At 39.6% G+C, this 21,121-nt stretch overlaps 9 non-coding genes across 9 annotated transcripts; all 9 read left to right on the forward strand.

Annotated features, from left to right (window-relative positions):
• Positions 1 to 943: 943 nt before the first annotated feature.
• TRNAN-GUU (transfer RNA asparagine (anticodon GUU)) lies at positions 944 to 1,017 on the forward strand. The gene has a single exon. It is a non-coding gene; the product is annotated as a tRNA-Asn (tRNA).
• A 2,335-nt stretch (positions 1,018 to 3,352) lies between these two features.
• TRNAN-GUU (transfer RNA asparagine (anticodon GUU)) lies at positions 3,353 to 3,426 on the forward strand. Its single transcript has one exon. It is a non-coding gene; the product is annotated as a tRNA-Asn (tRNA).
• Positions 3,427 to 5,741: 2,315 nt separating this feature from the next.
• Positions 5,742 to 5,815, forward strand: TRNAN-GUU (transfer RNA asparagine (anticodon GUU)). The gene has a single exon. It is a non-coding gene; the product is annotated as a tRNA-Asn (tRNA).
• Positions 5,816 to 8,150: 2,335 nt separating this feature from the next.
• TRNAN-GUU (transfer RNA asparagine (anticodon GUU)) lies at positions 8,151 to 8,224 on the forward strand. Its single transcript has one exon. It is a non-coding gene; the product is annotated as a tRNA-Asn (tRNA).
• Positions 8,225 to 10,538: 2,314 nt separating this feature from the next.
• Positions 10,539 to 10,612, forward strand: TRNAN-GUU (transfer RNA asparagine (anticodon GUU)). The gene has a single exon. It is a non-coding gene; the product is annotated as a tRNA-Asn (tRNA).
• A 2,315-nt stretch (positions 10,613 to 12,927) lies between these two features.
• TRNAN-GUU (transfer RNA asparagine (anticodon GUU)) lies at positions 12,928 to 13,001 on the forward strand. The gene has a single exon. It is a non-coding gene; the product is annotated as a tRNA-Asn (tRNA).
• Positions 13,002 to 15,336: 2,335 nt separating this feature from the next.
• TRNAN-GUU (transfer RNA asparagine (anticodon GUU)) lies at positions 15,337 to 15,410 on the forward strand. The gene has a single exon. It is a non-coding gene; the product is annotated as a tRNA-Asn (tRNA).
• Positions 15,411 to 17,745: 2,335 nt separating this feature from the next.
• Positions 17,746 to 17,819, forward strand: TRNAN-GUU (transfer RNA asparagine (anticodon GUU)). The gene has a single exon. It is a non-coding gene; the product is annotated as a tRNA-Asn (tRNA).
• Positions 17,820 to 20,134: 2,315 nt separating this feature from the next.
• Positions 20,135 to 20,208, forward strand: TRNAN-GUU (transfer RNA asparagine (anticodon GUU)). The gene has a single exon. It is a non-coding gene; the product is annotated as a tRNA-Asn (tRNA).
• Positions 20,209 to 21,121: the final 913 nt, after the last annotated feature.

The following is a 21,121-nucleotide window of genomic DNA, read 5'->3' on the forward strand; positions in this document are numbered from 1 at the left end:
GGTGTTTACTTTCAAGTTTTTAAAATTCCAAAAATTAGATTTCGTATGTGAGAGGTCGCACTATATGAATAAAATTTACTCCTAACTTAAAGCTTTTCTTGAACAAGGCGTGTGAAGTATTTTTCTTCCACTGTGATATCCACAACACTGACCAGCTTTAAAATTCGGACTGCTCTGCTCTTGTAACTCACAAGATGGAAACTTGTTTCGGCACAAGGCAACAAAAAATCTTATTTGTAATGTTAACTCAGCAGTGAAAACCGTGGTAAAGCACTGACTTAGTGCTTGCTTTGTGGAAACGACCATTCCCTGTTCTAGTAGTTACGTATCTTTTCCAATCCAGCAAACACAGACACGTCCTAACACTAAATGCAGCCAACTCGAAGTGCAGACGACAGAACAAGCCGAAGGACGACGTCACAACATGGCGCACCTGTGTTTTGCGCGACGGTCGGCTCGGAAATTAGAAACTCGATTTTTTACCTAAAAACGAACGCACATGAACGTGGGAAATTGCAGGGGTTATTTGTCGATGGGGTAGATTTTAAAAATGATATTAAAAAAAAGTAGTGGAAGTGTTCAATGTCTAATAAAACTTTGGAAGGTGATTTACCCTTCTGTTATATAACAGGTATCAAAAAGAAGCGCACGTTACATGAACAATTTGAAACCATCTTCAGAGTAAGTTAGTAATCTCGTGTTGGGGAGTGTGACTATGGAAATTTCGTTCATCAATACAACAGCACGGATCGCCTACTTTTATTTGACAGCCATTGAAATTGCTTGTCGCACGAGAGGGGTAAATCACGCAGAACATTCATGAAAAATAACCATGCTGAGGAATAATATGGTGTTCATTGTATTTACATGAATAATTTCTTCTCATCGATATACCGTATGTCGAAATCAAAAGCGCAAATATTTTCAAGGTAATGGAATGTTAGCCTCCGTGGCGCAATCGGTTAGCGCGTTCGGCTGTTAACCGAAAGGTTGGTGGTTCGATCCCACCCGGGGGCGCTGTTTTTATCCAAGAGGAGGTCGTCGAATAAATAGCAAATGACAAATTTCTGTTGAACTTCTCTAAGGTGATGGATACATGAAGCAGCAATTGAGGCGAAAGCCATTAATACCGCAAGTATCTGCGAAAGACAGATGGAATAAAGCTCATATTGATCAACTAAACTGCGAGTGGAAGCTTCAATTGAGTATATCTTGTGATCATCATGACAAAGTTTGGAATATATCTTCACGTTTGGTAATCGGCGAGAGGTTAAGGTTTATGAGCAATTATAATGGACCAATTTCGAATCATCACGTGAGCGTTGCTTGGGATTTTTGGTGTCTCGTAATGTGATTATGAACACTGGAATAAATTAAAAATGGAATACGAGCGCAAAAGTTTTAGCAGAGCATGGTTTCGATCCACGGACCTCTGGGTTATGGGCCCAGCACGCTTCCACTGCGCCACTCTGCTACCTCCATAACAATCACACATCATCAGCTTGTAAATCTGAATACAGAATCAAACCCTTACTTTTGTCGTAGTCGTGGAGTTCATGCGATATTTACACTATTCCTTCCATGATTAATTTCAACACGATTTGGGTTTCGAATTTAAGCTTATAGCAAAATCTAAATCTACCCTACTATCGGATTGTAAGCATCCAAATTGAAATGAGAACACCCTGGATGAAATTTTTGATAAAGAAGAAAGCAATGTCTTTCAGCAGTGACGTTCTTCCCATTGCCACATCCCATGCATGTTGGCTAGTTTCGGAGTTAATGGACGTCTTTCCGTGCATGTCATTTAAGGTTGGTGTTATAACTTCTCAGTCCTCTTAAGGGCATGATCACATTTATGAGGTATGGAGAATATTGCAAGTGCAGTTATTCACGTCATTTTCAACTCGATCTTCAACATTCATTCCTGTAGCAATGAACATTTCTACTCTTACCTAAAATGTGATTTTAAACTGTATCACTGCAAGTCATTCATTTTATATTAACGTTGTACAAAATAGTTTGCGAGAAATTGGCCTTAGAAGTTGTGCCAAATTGATGCTGTACGTCACGAAAACTGAACCGTCTCTGATTGGATATTCCAGTTATGACGTTCTCGTTCGGCAATGAAATCGGTCGTCTTTTAGCGCACTAGAAATCCATGCACGAAAGCGTTCGTTGCTCCTCGTGTTTGTAACGCTGAATATTGAAGAGGATTTTCTGAGATTTTCAAAATTAAATTAACGTTTCGATTATGACATGCTAGAGATGTACGAAAGCCAATTCCGGCAATCTAACATGTGCAGATGCATTCACGGTAGCTCCATATTTTGCACATTTGATATTGGATGGAGCTGAGATAAGAGAAGCGGAAGCAGCGAGTTAAGTGTGGCAAGGGAAATTTGACATGGTGTTTACTTTCAAGTTTTTAAAATTCCAAAAATTAGATTTCGTATGTGAGAGGTCGCACTATATGAATAAAATTTACTCCTAACTTAAAGCTTTTCTTGAACAAGGCGTGTGAAGTATTTTTCTTCCACTGTGATATCCACAACACTGACCAGCTTTAAAATTCGGACTGCTCTGCTCTTGTAACTCACAAGATGGAAACTTGTTTCGGCACAAGGCAACAAAAAATCTTATTTGTAATGTTAACTCAGCAGTGAAAACCGTGGTAAAGCACTGACTTAGTGCTTGCTTTGTGGAAACGACCATTCCCTGTTCTAGTAGTTACGTATCTTTTCCAATCCAGCAAACACAGACACGTCCTAACACTAAATGCAGCCAACTCGAAGTGCAGACGACAGAACAAGCCGAAGGACGACGTCACAACATGGCGCACCTGTGTTTTGCGCGACGGTCGGCTCGGAAATTAGAAACTCGATTTTTTACCTAAAAACGAACGCACATGAACGTGGGAAATTGCAGGGGTTATTTGTCGATGGTGTAGATTTTAAAAATGATATTAAAAAAAAGTAGTGGAAGTGTTCAATGTCTAATAAAACTTTGGAAGGTGATTTACCCTTCTGTTATATAACAGGTATCAAAAAGAAGCGCACGTTACATGAACAATTTGAAACCATCTTCAGAGTAAGTTAGTAATCTCGTGTTGGGGAGTGTGACTATGGAAATTTCGTTCATCAATACAACAGCACGGATCGCCTACTTTTATTTGACAGCCATTGAAATTGCTTGTCGCACGAGAGGGGTAAATCACGCAGAACATTCATGAAAAATAACCATGCTGAGGAATAATATGGTGTTCATTGTATTTACATGAATAATTTCTTCTCATCGATATACCGTAGGTCGAAATCAAAAGCGCAAATATTTTCAAGGTAATGGAATGTTAGCCTCCGTGGCGCAATCGGTTAGCGCGTTCGGCTGTTAACCGAAAGGTTGGTGGTTCGATCCCACCCGGGGGCGCTGTTTTTATCCAAGAGGAGGTCGTCGAATAAATAGCAATTGACCAAATTCTGTTGAACTTCTCTAAGGTGATGGATACATGAAGCAGCAATTGAGGCGAAAGCCATTAATACCGCAAGTATCTGCGAAAGACAGATGGAATAAAGCTCATATTGATCAACTAAACTGCGAGTGGAAGCTTCAATTGAGTATATCTTGTGATCATCATGACAAAGTTTGGAATATATCTTCACGTTTGGTAATCGGCGAGAGGTTAAGGTTTATGAGCAATTATAATGGACCAATTTCGAATCATCACGTGAGCGTTGCTTGGGATTTTTGGTGTCTCGTAATGTGATTATGAACACTGGAATAAATTAAAAATGGAATACGAGCGCAAAAGTTTTAGCAGAGCATGGTTTCGATCCACGGACCTCTGGGTTATGGGCCCAGCACGCTTCCACTGCGCCACTCTGCTACCTCCATAACAATCACACATCATCAGCTTGTAAATCTGAATACAGAATCAAACCCTTACTTTTGTCGTAGTCGTGGAGTTCATGCGATATTTACACTATTCCTTCCATGATTAATTTCAACACGATTTGGGTTTCGAATTTAAGCTTATAGCAAAATCTAAATCTACCCTACTATCGGATTGTAAGCATCCAAATTGAAATGAGAACACCCTGGATGAAATTTTTGATAAAGAAGAAAGTCATGTCTTTCATGCCACATCCAATGCATGTTAGCTAGTTTCGGAGTTAATGGACGTCTTTCCGTGCATGTCATTTAAGGTTGGTGTTATAACTTTTAGTCCTCTTAAGGGCTTGATCACATTTGTGAGGTATGGAGAATATTGCAAGTGCAGTTATCCACGTCATTTTCAACTCGATCTTCAACATTCATTCCTGTAGCAATGAACATTTCGACTCTTACCTAAGATCTGATTTTAAACTGTATCACTGCAAGTCATTCATTTTATATTAACGTTGTACAAAATAGTTTGCGAGAAATTGGCCTTAGAAGTTGTGCCAAATTGATGCTGTACGCCACGAAAACTTAACTGTGTCTGATTGGATATTCCAGTTATGACGTTCTCGTTCGGCAATGAACTCGGTCGTCTCTTAGCGCTCTGGAAATCCATGCACGAAAGCGTTCGTTGCTCCTCGTGTTTGCAACGCTGAGTATTGAAGAGGATTTTCTGAGATTTTCAAAATTAAATTAACGTTTCGATTATGACATGCTAGAGATGTACGAAAGCCAATTCCGTCAATCTAACATGTGCAGATGCATTCACGGTAGCTCCATATTTTGCACAATTGATATTGGATGGAGCTGAGATAATAGAAGCGGAAGCAGCGAGTTAAGTATGGCAAGGGAAATTTGACATGGTGTTTACTTTCAAGTTTTTAAAATTCCAAAAATTAGATTTCTTATGTGAGAGGTCGCACTATATGAATAAAATTTACTCCTAACTTAAAGTTTTTCTTGAACAAGGCGTGTGAAGTATTTTTCTTCCACTGTGATATCCACAACACTGACCAGCTTTAAAATTCGGACTGCTCTGCTCTTGTAACTCACAAGATGGAAACTTGTTTCGGCACAAGGCAACAAAAAATCTTATTTGTAATGTTAACTCAGCAGTGAAAACCGTGGTAAAGCACTGACTTAGTGCTTGCTTTGTGGAAACGACCATTCCCTGTTCTAGTAGTTACGTATCTTTTCCAATCCAGCAAACACAGACACGTCCTAACACTAAATGCAGCCAACTCGAAGTGCAGACGACAGAACAAGCCGAAGGACGACGTCACAACATGGCGTACCTGTGTTTTGCGTGACGCTCGGCTCGGAAATTAGAAATTCGGTTTTTTACCTAAAAACGAACGCACATGAACGTGGGAAATTGCAGGGGTTATTTGTCGATAGTGTAGATTTTAAAAATGATATTAAAAAAAATTAGTGGAAGTGTTCAATGTTTAATAAAACTTTGGAAGGTGATTTACCCTTCTGTTATATAACAGGCATCACGAAGAAGCGCACGTTACATGAACAATTTGAAACCATCTTCAGAGTAAGTTAGTAATCTCGTGTTGGGGAGTGTGACTATGGAAATTTCGTTCATCAATACAACAGCACGGATCGCCTACTTTTATTTGACAGCAATTGAAATTGCTTGTCGCACGAGAGGGGTAAATCACGCAAAACATTCATGAAAAATAACCATGCTGAGGAATAATATGGTGTTCATTGTATTTTCATGAATAATTTCTTCTCATCGATATACCGTATGTCGAAATCAAAAGCGCAAATATTTTCAAGGTAATGGAATATTAGCCTCCGTGGCGCAATCGGTTAGCGCGTTCGGCTGTTAACCGAAAGGTTGGTGGTTCGATCCCACCCGGGGGCGCTGTTTTTATCCAAGAGGAGGTCGTCGAATAAATAGCAATTGACCAATTTCTGTTGAACTTCTCTAAGGTGATGGATACATGAAGCAGCAATTGAGGCGAAAGCCATTAATACCGCAAGTATCTGCGAAAGACAGATGGAATAAAGCTCATATTGATCAACTAAACTGCGAGTGGAAGCTTCAATTGAGTATATCTTGTGATCATCATGACAAAGTTTGGAATATATCTTCACGTTTGGTAATCGGCGAGAGGTTAAGGTTTATGAGCAATTATAATGGACCAATTTCGAATCATCACGTGAGCGTTGCTTGGGATTTTTGGTGTCTCGTAATGTGATTATGAACACTGGAATAAATTTAAAATGGAATACGAGCGCAAAAGTTTTAGCAGAGCATGGTTTCGATCCACGGACCTCTGGGTTATGGGCCCAGCACGCTTCCACTGCGCCACTCTGCTACCTCCATAACAATCACACATCATCAGCTTGTAAATCTGAATACAGAATCAAACCCTTACTTTTGTCGTAGTCGTGGAGTTCATGCGATATTTACACTATTCCTTCCATGATTAATTTCAACACGATTTGGGTTTCGAATTTAAGCTTATAGCAAAATGTAAATCTACCCTACTATCGGATTGTAAGCATCCAAATTGAAATGAGAACACCCTGGATGAAATTTTTGATAAAGAAGAAAGCCATGTCTTTCAGCAGTGACGTTCTTCCCATTGCCACATCCCATGAATGTTGGCTAGTTTCGGAGTTAATGGACGTCTTTCCGTGCATGTCATTTAAGGTTGGTGTTATAACTTCTCAGTCCTCTTAAGGGCATGATCACATTTGTGAGGTATGGAGAATATTGCAAGTGCAGTTATTCACGTCATTTTCAACTCGATCTTCAACATTCATTCCTGTAGCAATGAACATTTCTACTCTTACCTAAAATGTGATTTTAAACTGTATCACTGCAAGTCATTCATTTTATATTAACGTTGTACAAAATAGTTTGCGAGAAATTGGCCTTAGAAGTTGTGCCAAATTGATGCTGTACGTCACGAAAACTGAACCGTCTCTGATTGGATATTCCAGTTATGACGTTCTCGTTCGGCAATGAAATCGGTCGTCTCTTAGCGCACTAGAAATCCATGCACGAAAGCGTTCGTTGCTCCTCGTGTTTGTAACGCTGAATATTGAAGAGAATTTTCTGAGATTTTCAAAATTAAATTAAAGTTTCGATTATGACATGCTAGAGATGTACGAAAGCCAATTCCGGCAATCTAACATGTGCAGATGCATTCACGGTAGCTCCATATTTTGCACATTTGATATTGGATGGAGCTGAGATAAGAGAAGCGGAAGCAGCGAGTTAAGTGTGGCAAGGGAAATTTGACATGGTGTTTACTTTCAAGTTTTTAAAATTCCAAAAATTAGATTTCGTATGTGAGAGGTCGCACTATATGAATAAAATTTACTCCTAACTTAAAGTTTTTCTTGAACAAGGCGTGTGAAGTATTTTTCTTCCACTGTGATATCCACAACACTGACCAGCTTTAAAATTCGGACTGCTCTGCTCTTGTAACTCACAAGATGGAAACTTGTTTCGGCACAAGGCAACAAAAAATCTTATTTGTAATGTTAACTCAGCAGTGAAAACCGTGGTAAAGCACTGACTTAGTGCTTGCTTTGTGGAAACGACCATTCCCTGTTCTAGTAGTTACGTATCTTTTCCAATCCAGCAAACACAGACACGTCCTAACACTAAATGCAGCCAACTCGAAGTGCAGACGTCAGAACAAGCCGAAGGACGACGTTACAACATGGCGCACCTGTGTTTTGCGTGACGCTCGGCTCGGAAATTAGAAATTCGATTTTTTACCTAAAAACGAACGCACATGAACGTGGGAAATTGTAGGGGTTATTTGTCGATAGCGTAGATTTTAAAAATGATATTAAAAAAAATTAGTGGAAGTGTTCAATGTTTAATAAAACTTTGGAAGGTGATTTACCCTTCTGTTATATAACAGGCATCACGAAGAAGCGCACGTTACATGAACAATTTGAAACCATCTTCAGAGTAAGTTTGTAATCTCGTGTTGGGGAGTGTGACTATGGAAATTTCGTTCATCAATACAACAGCACGGATCGCCTACTTTTATTTGACAGCAATTGAAATTGCTTGTCGCACGAGAGGGGTAAATCACGCAAAACATTCATGAAAAATAACCATGCTGAGGAATAATATGGTGTTCATTGTATTTTCATGAATAATTTCTTCTCATCGATATACCGTACGTCGAAATCAAAGGCGCAAATATTTTCAAGGTAATGGAATGTTAGCCTCCGTGGCGCAATCGGTTAGCGCGTTCGGCTGTTAACCGAGAGGTTGGTGGTTCGATCCCACCCGGGGGCGCTGTTTTTATCTAAGAGGAGGTCGTCGAATAAATAGCAAATGACAAATTTCTGTTGAACTTCTCTAAGGTGATGGATACATGAAGCAGCAATTGAGGCGAAAGCCATTAATACCGCAAGTATCTGCGAAAGGCAGATGGAATAAAGCTCATATTGATCAACTAAACTGCGAGTGGAAGCTTCAATTGAGTATATCTTGTGATCATCATGACAAAGTTTGGAATATATCTTCACGTTTGGTAATCGGCGAGAGGTTAAGGTTTATGAGCAATTATAATGGACCAATTTCGAATCATCACGTGAGCGTTGCTTGGGATTTTTGGTGTCTCGTAATGTGATTATGAACACTGGAATAAATTTAAAATGGAATACGAGCGCAAAAGTTTTAGCAGAGCATGGTTTCGATCCACGGACCTCTGGGTTATGGGCCCAGCACGCTTCCACTGCGCCACTCTGCTACCTCCATAACAATCACACATCATCAGCTTGTAAATGTGAATACAGAATCAAACCCTTACTTTTGTCGTAGTCGTGGAGTTCATGCGATATTTACACTATTCCTTCCATGATTAATTTCAACACGATTTGGGTTTCGAATTTAAGCTTATAGCAAAATCTAAATCTACCCTACTATCGGATTGTAAGCATCCAAATTGAAATGAGAACACCCTGGATGAAATTTTTGATAAAGAAGAAAGCCATGTCTTTCAGCAGTGACGTTCTTCCCATTGCCACATCCCATGCATGTTGGCTAGTTTCGGAGTTAATGGACGTCTTTCCGTGCATGTCATTTAAGGTTGGTGTTATAACTTCTCAGTCCTCTTAAGGGCATGATCACATTTATGAGGTATGGAGAATATTGCAAGTGCAGTTATCCACGTCATTTTCAACTCGATCTTCAACATTCATTCCTGTAGCAATGAACATTTCTACTCTTACCTAAAATGTGATTTTAACTGTATCACTGCAAGTCATTCATTTTATATTAACGTTGTACAAAATAGTTTGCTAGAAATTGGCCTTAGAAGTTGTGCCAAATTGATGCTGTACGTCACGAAAACTGAACCGTCTCTGATTGGATATTCCAGTTATGACGTTCTCGTTCGGCAATGAAATCGGTCGTCTCTTAGCGCTCTAGAAATCCATGCACGAAAGCGTTCGTTGCTCCTCGTGTTTGTAACGCTGAATATTGAAGAGGATTTTCTGAGATTTTCAAAATTAAATTAACGTTTCGATTATGACATGCTAGAGATGTACGAAAGCCAATTCCGGCAATCTAACATGTGCAGATGCATTCACGGTAGCTCCATATTTTGCACATTTGATATTGGATGGAGCTGAGATAAGAGAAGCGGAAGCAGCGAGTTAAGTGTGGCAAGGGAAATTTGACATGGTGTTTACTTTCAAGTTTTTAAAATTCCAAAAATTAGATTTCGTATGTGAGAGGTCGCACTATATGAATAAAATTTACTCCTAACTTAAAGCTTTTCTTGAACAAGGCGTGTGAAGTATTTTTCTTCCACTGTGATATCCACAACACTGACCAGCTTTAAAATTCGGACTGCTCTGCTCTTGTAACTCACAAGATGGAAACTTGTTTCGGCACAAGGCAACAAAAAATCTTATTTGTAATGTTAACTCAGCAGTGACTTAGTGCTTGCTTTGTGGAAACAACCATTCCCTGTTCTAGTAGTTACGTATCTTTTCCAATCCAGCAAACGCAGACACTTCCTAACACTAAATGCAGCCAACTCGAAGTGCAGACGACAGAACAAGCCGAAGGACGACGTCACAACATGGCGCACCTGTGTTTTGCGCGACGCTCGGCTCGGAAATTAGAAACTCGATTTTTTACCTAAAAACGAACGCACATGAACGTGGGAAATTGCAGGGGTTATTTGTCGATAGTGTAGATTTTAAAAATGATATTAAAAAAAATTAGTGGAAGTGTTCAATGTTTAATAAAACTTTGGAAGGTGATTTACCCTTCTGTTATATAACAGGCATCACGAAGAAGCGCACGTTACATGAACAATTTGAAACCATCGTCAGAGTAAGTTAGTAATCTCGTGTTGGGGAGTGTGACTATGGAAATTTCGTTCATCAATACAACAGCACGGATCGCCTACTTTTATTTGACAGCAATTGAAATTGCTTGTCGCACGAGAGGGGTAAATCACGCAAAACATTCATGAAAAATAACCATGCTGAGGAATAATATGGTGTTCATTGTATTTTCATGAATAATTTCTTCTCATCGATATACCGTACGTCGAAATCAAAGGCGCAAATATTTTCAAGGTAATGGAATGTTAGCCTCCGTGGCGCAATCGGTTAGCGCGCTCGGCTGTTAACCGAGAGGTTGGTGGTTCGATCCCACCCGGGGGCGCTGTTTTTATCTAAGAGGAGGTCGTCGAATAAATAGCAAATGACAAATTTCTGTTGAACTTCTCTAAGGTGATGGATACATGAAGCAGCAATTGAGGCGAAAGCCATTAATACCGCAAGTATCTGCGAAAGACAGATGGAATAAATCTCATATTGATCAACTAAACTGCGAGTGGAAGCTTCAATTGAGTATATCTTGTGATCATCATGACAAAGTTTGGAATATATCTTCACGTTTGGTAATCGGCGAGAGGTTAAGGTTTATGAGCAATTACAGTGGACCAATTTCGAATCATCACGTGAGCGTTGCTTGGGATTTTTGGTGTCTCGTACTGTGATTATGAACACTGGAATAAATTAAAAAAGGAATACGAGCGCAAAAGTTTTAGCAGAGCATGGTTTCGATCCACGGACCTCTGGGTTATGGGCCCAGCACGCTTCCACTGCGCCACTCTGCTACTTCCATAACAATCACACATCATCAGCTTGTAAATCTGAATACACAATCAAACTCTTACTTTTGTCATAGTCGTGGAGTTCATGCGATATTTACACTATTCCTTCCATGATTAATTTCAACACGATTTGGGTTTCGAATTTAAGTTTATAGCAAAATGTAAATCTACCCTACTATCGGATTGTAAGCATCCAAATTGAAATGAGAACACCCTGGATGAAATTTTTGATAAAGAAGAAAGTCATGTCTTTCATGCCACATCCAATGCATGTTGGCTAGTTTCGGAGTAAATGGACGTCTTTCCGTGCATGTCATTTAAGGTTGGTGTTATAACTTTTAGTCCTCTTAAGGGCTTGATCACATTTGTGAGGTATGGAGAATATTGCAAGTGCAGTTATCCACGTCATTTTCAACTCGATCTTCAACATTCATTCCTGTAGCAATGAACATTTCGACTCTTACCTAAGATCTGATTTTAAACTGTATCACTGCAAGTCATTCATTTTATATTAACGTTGTACAAAATAGTTTGCGAGAAATTGGCCTTAGAAGTTGTGCCAAATTGATGCTGTACGCCACGAAAACTGAACTGTCTCTGATTGGATATTCCAGTTATGACGTTCTCGTTCGGCAATGAACTCGGTCGTCTCTTAGCGCTCTAGAAATCCATGCACGAAAGCGTTCGTTGCTCCTCGTGTTTGCAACGCTGAGTATTGAAGAGGATTTTCTGAGATTTTCAAAATTAAATTAACGTTTCGATTATGACATGCTAGAGATGTACGAAAGCCGATTCCGGCAATCTAACATGTGCAGATGCATTCACGGTAGCTCCATATTTTGCACAATTGATATTGGATGGAGCTGAGATAAGAGAAGCGGAAGCAGCGAGTTAAGTATGGCAAGGGAAATTTGACATGGTGTTTACTTTCAAGTTTTTAAAATTCCAAAAATTAGATTTCGTATGTGAGAGGTCGCACTATATGAATAAAATTTACTCCTAACTTAAAGTTTTTCTTGAACAAGGCGTGTGAAGTATTTTTCTTCCACTGTGATATCCACAACACTGACCAGCTTTAAAATTCGGACTGCTCTGCTCTTGTAACTCACAAGATGGAAACTTGTTTCGGCACAAGGCAACAAAAAATCTTATTTGTAATGTTAACTCAGCAGTGAAAACCGTGGTAAAGCACTGACTTAGTGCTTGCTTTGTGGAAACGACCATTCCCTGTTTTAGTAGTTACGTATCTTTTCCAATCCAGCAAACACAGACACGTCCTAACACTAAATGCAGCCAACTCGAAGTGCAGACGACAGAACAAGCCGAAGGACGACGTCACAACATGGCGCACCTGTGTTTTGCGCGACGGTCGGCTCGGAAATTAGAAACTCGATTTTTTACCTAAAAACGAACGCACATGAACGTGGGAAATTGCAGGGGTTATTTGTCGATGGTGTAGATTTTAAAAATGATATTAAAAAAAAGTAGTGGAAGTGTTCAATGTCTAATAAAACTTTGGAAGGTGATTTACCCTTCTGTTATATAACAGGTATCAAAAAGAAGCGCACGTTACATGAACAATTTGAAACCATCTTCAGAGTAAGTTAGTAATCTCGTGTTGGGGAGTGTGACTATGGAAATTTCGTTCATCAATACAACAGCACGGATCGCCTACTTTTATTTGACAGCCATTGAAATTGCTTGTCGCACGAGAGGGGTAAATCACGCAGAACATTCATGAAAAATAACCATGCTGAGGAATAATATGGTGTTCATTGTATTTACATGAATAATTTCTTCTCATCGATATACCGTATGTCGAAATCAAAAGCGCAAATATTTTCAAGGTAATGGAATGTTAGCCTCCGTGGCGCAATCGGTTAGCGCGTTCGGCTGTTAACCGAAAGGTTGGTGGTTCGATCCCACCCGGGGGCGCTGTTTTTATCCAAGAGGAGGTCGTCGAATAAATAGCAATTGACCAATTTCTGTTGAACTTCTCTAAGGTGATGGATACATGAAGCAGCAATTGAGGCGAAAGCCATTAATACCGCAAGTATCTGCGAAAGACAGATGGAATAAAGCTCATATTGATCAACTAAACTGCGAGTGGAAGCTTCAATTGAGTATATCTTGTGATCATCATGACAAAGTTTGGAATATATCTTCACGTTTGGTAATCGGCGAGAGGTTAAGGTTTATGAGCAATTATAATGGACCAATTTCGAATCATCACGTGAGCGTTGCTTGGGATTTTTGGTGTCTCGTAATGTGATTATGAACACTGGAATAAATTAAAAATGGAATACGAGCGCAAAAGTTTTAGCAGAGCATGGTTTCGATCCACGGACCTCTGGGTTATGGGCCCAGCACGCTTCCACTGCGCCACTCTGCTACCTCCATAACAATCACACATCATCAGCTTGTAAATCTGAATACAGAATCAAACCCTTACTTTTGTCGTAGTCGTGGAGTTCATGCGATATTTACACTATTCCTTCCATGATTAATTTCAACACGATTTGGGTTTCGAATTTAAGCTTATAGCAAAATCTAAATCTACCCTACTATCGGATTGTAAGCATCCAAATTGAAATGAGAACACCCTGGATGAAATTTTTGATAAAGAAGAATGTCATGTCTTTCAGCAGTGACGTTCTTCCCATTGCCACATCCAATGCATGTTGGCTAGTTTCGGAGTTAATGGACGTCTTTCCGTGCATGTCATTTAAGGTTGGTGTTATAACTTTTAGTCCTCTTAAGGGCTTGATCACATTTGTGAGGTATGGAGAATATTGCAAGTGCAGTTATCCACGTCATTTTCAACTCGATCTTCAACATTCATTCCTGTAGCAATGAACATTTCTACTCTTACCTAAGATCTGATTTTAAACTGTATCACTGCAAGTCATTCATTTTATATTAACGTTGTACAAAATAGTTTGCGAGAAATTGGCCTTAGAAGTTGTGCCAAATTGATGCTGTACGCCACGAAAACTGAACCGTCTCTGATTGGATATTCCAGTTATGACGTTCTCGTTCGGCAATGAACTCGGTCGTCTCTTAGCGCTCTAGAAATCCATGCACGAAAGCGTTCGTTGCTCCTCGTGTTTGCAACGCTGAGTATTGAAGAGGATTTTCTGAGATTTTCAAAATTAAATTAACGTTTCGATTATGACATGCTAGAGATGTACGAAAGCCAATTCCGGCAATCTAACATGTGCAGATGCATTCACGGTAGCTCCATATTTTGCACAATTGATATTGGATGGAGCTGAGATAAGAGAAGCGGAAGCAGCGAGTTAAGTATGGCAAGGGAAATTTGACATGGTGTTTACTTTCAAGTTTTTAAAATTCCAAAAATTAGATTTCTTATGTGAGAGGTCGCACTATATGAATAAAATTTACTCCTAACTTAAAGTTTTTCTTGAACAAGGCGTGTGAAGTATTTTTCTTCCACTGTGATATCCACAACACTGACCAGCTTTAAAATTCGGACTGCTCTGCTCTTGTAACTCACAAGATGGAAACTTGTTTCGGCACAAGGCAACAAAAAATCTTATTTGTAATGTTAACTCAGCAGTGAAAACCGTGGTAAAGCACTGACTTAGTGCTTGCTTTGTGGAAACGACCATTCCCTGTTTTAGTAGTTACGTATCTTTTCCAATCCAGCAAACACAGACACGTCCTAACACTAAATGCAGCCAACTCGAAGTGCAGACGACAGAACAAGCCGAAGGACGACGTCACAACATGGCGCACCTGTGTTTTGCGCGACGGTCGGCTCGGAAATTAGAAACTCGATTTTTTACCTAAAAACGAACGCACATGAACGTGGGAAATTGCAGGGGTTATTTGTCGATGGTGTAGATTTTAAAAATGATATTAAAAAAAAGTAGTGGAAGTGTTCAATGTCTAATAAAACTTTGGAAGGTGATTTACCCTTCTGTTATATAACAGGTATCAAGAAGAAGCGCACGTTACATGAACAATTTGAAACCATCTTCAGAGTAAGTTAGTAATCTCGTGTTGGGGAGTGTGACTATGGAAATTTCGTTCATCAATACAACAGCACGGATCGCCTACTTTTATTTGACAGCCATTGAAATTGCTTGTCGCACGAGAGGGGTAAATCACGCAGAAATATTCATGAAAAATAACCATGCTGAGGAATAATATGGTGTTCATTGTATTTACATGAATAATTTCTTCTCATCGATATACCGTACGTCGAAATCAAAAGCGCAAAAATTTTCAAGGTAATGGAATGTTAGCCTCCGTGGCGCAATCGGTTAGCGCGTTCGGCTGTTAACCGAAAGGTTGGTGGTTCGATCCCACCCGGGGGCGCTGTTTTTATCCAAGAGGAGGTCGTCGAATAAATAGCAAATGACCAATTTCTGTTGAACTTCTCTAAGGTGATGGATACATGAAGCAGCAATTGAGGCGAAAGCCATTAATACCGCAAGTATCTGCGAAAGACAGATGGAATAAAGCTCATATTGATCAACTAAACTGCGAGTGGAAGCTTCAATTGAGTATATCTTGTGATCATCATGACAAAGTTTGGAATATATCTTCACGTTTGGTAATCGGCGAGAGGTTAAGGTTTATGAGCAATTATAATGGACCAATTTCGAATCATCACGTGAGCGTTGCTTGGGATTTTTGGTGTCTCGTAATGTGATTATGAACACTGGAATAAATTAAAAATGGAATACGAGCGCAAAAGTTTTAGCAGAGCATGGTTTCGATCCACGGACCTCTGCGTTATGGGCCCAGCACGCTTCCACTGCGCCACTCTGCTACCTCCATAACAATCACACATCATCAGCTTGTAAATCTGAATACAGAATCAAACCCTTACTTTTGTCGTAGTCGTGGAGTTCATGCGATATTTACACTATTCCTTCCATGATTAATTTCAACACGATTTGTGTTTCGAATTTAAGCTTATAGCAAAATCTAAATCTACCCTACTATCGGATTGTAAGCATCCAAATTGAAATGAGAACACCCTGGATGAAATTTTTGATAAAGAAGAATGTCATGTCTTTCAGCAGTGACGTTCTTCCCATTGCCACATCCAATGCATGTTGGCTAGTTTCGGAGTTAATGGACGTCTTTCCGTGCATGTCATTTAAGGTTGGTGTTATAACTTTTAGTCCTCTTAAGGGCTTGATCACATTTGTGAGGTATGGAGAATATTGCAAGTGCAGTTATCCACGTCATTTTCAACTCGATCTTCAACATTCATTCCTGTAGCAATGAACATTTCTACTCTTACCTAAGATCTGATTTTAAACTGTATCACTGCAAGTCATTCATTTTATATTAACGTTGTACAAAATAGTTTGCGAGAAATTGGCCTTAGAAGTTGTGCCAAATTGATGCTGTACGCCACGAAAACTGAACCGTCTCTGATTGGATATTCCAGTTATGACGTTCTCGTTCGGCAATGAACTCGGTCGTCTCTTAGCGCTCTAGAAATCCATGCACGAAAGCGTTCGTTGCTCCTCGTGTTTGCAACGCTGAGTATTGAAGAGGATTTTCTGAGATTTTCAAAATTAAATTAACGTTTCGATTATGACATGCTAGAGATGTACGAAAGCCAATTCCGGCAATCTAACATGTGCAGATGCATTCACGGTAGCTCCATATTTTGCACAATTGATATTGGATGGAGCTGAGATAAGAGAAGCGGAAGCAGCGAGTTAAGTATGGCAAGGGAAATTTGACATGGTGTTTACTTTCAAGTTTTTAAAATTCCAAAAATTAGATTTCTTATGTGAGAGGTCGCACTATATGAATAAAATTTACTCCTAACTTAAAGTTTTTCTTGAACAAGGCGTGTGAAGTATTTTTCTTCCACTGTGATATCCACAACACTGACCAGCTTTAAAATTCGGACTGCTCTGCTCTTGTAACTCACAAGATGGAAACTTGTTTCGGCACAAGGCAACAAAAAATCTTATTTGTAATGTTAACTCAGCAGTGAAAACCGTGGTAAAGCACTGACTTAGTGCTTGCTTTGTGGAAACGACCATTCCCTGTTTTAGTAGTTACGTATCTTTTCCAATCCAGCAAACACAGACACGTCCTAACACTAAATGCAGCCAACTCGAAGTGCAGACGACAGAACAAGCCGAAGGACGACGTCACAACATGGCGCACCTGTGTTTTGCGCGACGGTCGGCTCGGAAATTAGAAACTCGATTTTTTACCTAAAAACGAACGCACATGAACGTGGGAAATTGCAGGGGTTATTTGTCGATGGTGTAGATTTTAAAAATGATATTAAAAAAAAGTAGTGGAAGTGTTCAATGTCTAATAAAACTTTGGAAGGTGATTTACCCTTCTGTTATATAACAGGTATCAAGAAGAAGCGCACGTTACATGAACAATTTGAAACCATCTTCAGAGTAAGTTAGTAATCTCGTGTTGGGGAGTGTGACTATGGAAATTTCGTTCATCAATACAACAGCACGGATCGCCTACTTTTATTTGACAGCCATTGAAATTGCTTGTCGCACGAGAGGGGTAAATCACGCAGAAATATTCATGAAAAATAACCATGCTGAGGAATAATATGGTGTTCATTGTATTTACATGAATAATTTCTTCTCATCGATATACCGTACGTCGAAATCAAAAGCGCAAAAATTTTCAAGGTAATGGAATGTTAGCCTCCGTGGCGCAATCGGTTAGCGCGTTCGGCTGTTAACCGAAAGGTTGGTGGTTCGATCCCACCCGGGGGCGCTGTTTTTATCCAAGAGGAGGTCGTCGAATAAATAGCAAATGACCAATTTCTGTTGAACTTCTCTAAGGTGATGGATACATGAAGCAGCAATTGAGGCGAAAGCCATTAATACCGCAAGTATCTGCGAAAGACAGATGGAATAAAGCTCATATTGATCAACTAAACTGCGAGTGGAAGCTTCAATTGAGTATATCTTGTGATCATCATGACAAAGTTTGGAATATATCTTCACGTTTGGTAATCGGCGAGAGGTTAAGGTTTATGAGCAATTATAATGGACCAATTTCGAATCATCACGTGAGCGTTGCTTGGGATTTTTGGTGTCTCGTAATGTGATTATGAACACTGGAATAAATTAAAAATGGAATACGAGCGCAAAAGTTTTAGCAGAGCATGGTTTCGATCCACGGACCTCTGCGTTATGGGCCCAGCACGCTTCCACTGCGCCACTCTGCTACCTCCATAACAATCACACATCATCAGCTTGTAAATCTGAATACAGAATCAAACCCTTACTTTTGTCGTAGTCGTGGAGTTCATGCGATATTTACACTATTCCTTCCATGATTAATTTCAACACGATTTGGGTTTCGAATTTAAGCTTATAGCAAAATGTAAATCTACCCTACTATCGGATTGTAAGCATCCAAATTGAAATGAGAACACCCTGGATGAAATTTTTGATAAAGAAGAAAGTCATGTCTTTCATGCCACATCCAATGCATGTTGGCTAGTTTCGGAGTTAATGGACGTCCTTCCGTGCATGTCATTTAAGGTTGGTGTTATAACTTTTAGTCCTCTTAAGGGCTTGATCACATTTGTGAGGTATGGAGAATATTGCAAGTGCAGTTATCCACGTCATTTTCAACTCGATCTTCAACATTCATTCCTGTAGCAATGAACATTTCGACTCTTACCTAAGATCTGATTTTAAACTGTATCACAGCAAGTCATTCATTTTATATTAACGTTGTACAAAATAGTTTGCGAGAAATTGGCCTTAGAAGTTGTGCCAAATTGATGCTGTACGCCACGAAAACTGAACCGTCTCTGATTGGATATTCCAGTTATGACGTTCTCGTTCGGCAATGAACTCGGTCGTCTCTTAGCGCTCTAGAGATCCATGCACGAAAACGTTCGTTGCTCCTCGTGTTTGCAACGCTGAGTATTGAAGAGGATTTTCTGAGATTTTCAAAATTAAATTAACGTTTCGATTATGACATGCTAGAGATCTACGAAAGCCGATTCCGGCAATCTAACATGTGCAGACGCATTCACGGTAGCTCCATATTTTGCACAATTGATATTGGATGGAGCTGAGATAAGAGAAGCGGAAGCAGCGAGTTAAGTATGGCAAGGGAAATTTGACATGGTGTTAACTTTCAAGTTTTTAAAATTCCAAAAATTAGATTTCTTATGTGAGAGGTCGCATTATATGAATAAAATTTACTGCTAACTTAAAGTTTTTCTTGAACAAGGCGTGTGAAGTATTTTTCTTCCACTGTGATATCCACAACACTGACCAGCTTTAAAATTCGGACTGCTCTGCTCTTGTAACTCACAAGATGGAAACTTGTTTCGGCACAAGGCAACAAAAAATCTTATTTGTAATGTTAACTCAGCAGTGAAAACCGTGGTAAAGCACTGACTTAGTGCTTGCTTTGTGGAAACGACCATTCCCTGTTTTAGTAGTTACGTATCTTTTCCAATCCAGCAAACACAGACACGTCCTAACACTAAATGCAGCCAACTCGAAGTGCAGACGACAGAACAAGCCGAAGGACGACGTCACAACATGGCGCACCTGTGTTTTGCGCGACGGTCGGCTCGGAAATTAGAAAATCGATTTTTTACCTAAAAACGAACGCACATGAACGTGGGAAATTGCAGGGGTTATTTGTCGATGGTGTAGATTTTAAAAATGATATTAAAAAAAAGTAGTGGAAGTGTTCAATGTCTAATAAAACTTTGGAAGGTGATTTACCCTTCTGTTATATAACAGGTATCAAGAAGAAGCGCACGTTACATGAACAATTTGAAACCATCTTCAGAGTAAGTTAGTAATCTCGTGTTGGGGAGTGTGACTATGGAAATCTCGTTCATCAATACAACAGCACGGATCGCCTACTTTTATTTGACAGCCATTGAAATTGCTTGTCGCACGAGAGGGGTAAATCACGCAGAACATTCATGAAAAATAACCATGCTGAGGAATAATATGGTGTTCATTGTATTTACATGAATAATTTCTTCTCATCGATATACCGTACGTCGAAATCAAAAGCGCAAAAATTTTCAAGGTAATGGAATGTTAGCCTCCGTGGCGCAATCGGTTAGCGCATTCGGCTGTTAACCGAAAGGTTGGTGGTTCGATCCCACCCGGGGGCGCTGTTTTTATCCAAGAGGAGGTCGTCGAATAAATAGCAATTGACCAATTTCTGTTGAACTTCTCTAATGTGATGGATACATGAAGCAGCAATTGAGGCGAAAGCCATTAATACCGCAAGTATCTGCGAAAGACAGATGGAATAAAGCTCATATTGATCAACTAAAGTGCGAGTGGAAGCTTCAATTGAGTATATCTTGTGATCATCATGACAAAGTTTGGAATATATCTTCACGTTTGGTAATCGGCGAGAGGTTAAGGTTTATGAGCAATTATAATGGACCAATTTCGAATCATCACGTGAGCGTTGCTTGGGATTTTTGGTGTCTCGTAATGTGATTATGAACACTGGAATAAATTAAAAATGGAATACGAGCGCAAAAGTTTTAGCAGAGCATGGTTTCGATCCACGGACCTCTGGGTTATGGGCCCAGCACGCTTCCACTGCGCCACTCTGCTACCTCCATAACAATCACACATCATCAGCTTGTAAATCTGAATACAGAATCAAACCCTTACTTTTGTCGTAGTCGTGGAGTTCATGCGATATTTACACTATTCCTTCCATGATTAATTTCAACACGATTTGGGTTTCGAATTTAAGCTTATAGCAAAATGTAAATCTACCCTACTATCGGATTGTAAGCATCCAAATTGAAATGAGAACACCCTGGATGAAATTTTTGATAAAGAAGAAAGCCATGTCTCTCAGCAGTGACGTTCTTCCCATTGCCACATCTCATGCATGTTGGCTAGTTTCGGAGTTAATGGACGTCTTTCCGTGCATGTCATTTAAGGTTGGTGTTATAACTTCTCAGTCCTCTTAAGGGCATGATCACATTTATGAGGTATGGAGAATATTTCAAGTGCAGTTATTCACGTCATTTTCAACTCGATCTTCAACATTCATTCCTG

The sequence above is a fragment of the Lepisma saccharinum genome, chromosome 16 (genome assembly GCF_977018435.1).
Source record: "Lepisma saccharinum chromosome 16, izLepSacc3.1, whole genome shotgun sequence".
In the NCBI taxonomy this organism is placed as follows: domain Eukaryota; kingdom Metazoa; phylum Arthropoda; class Insecta; order Zygentoma; family Lepismatidae; genus Lepisma; species Lepisma saccharinum.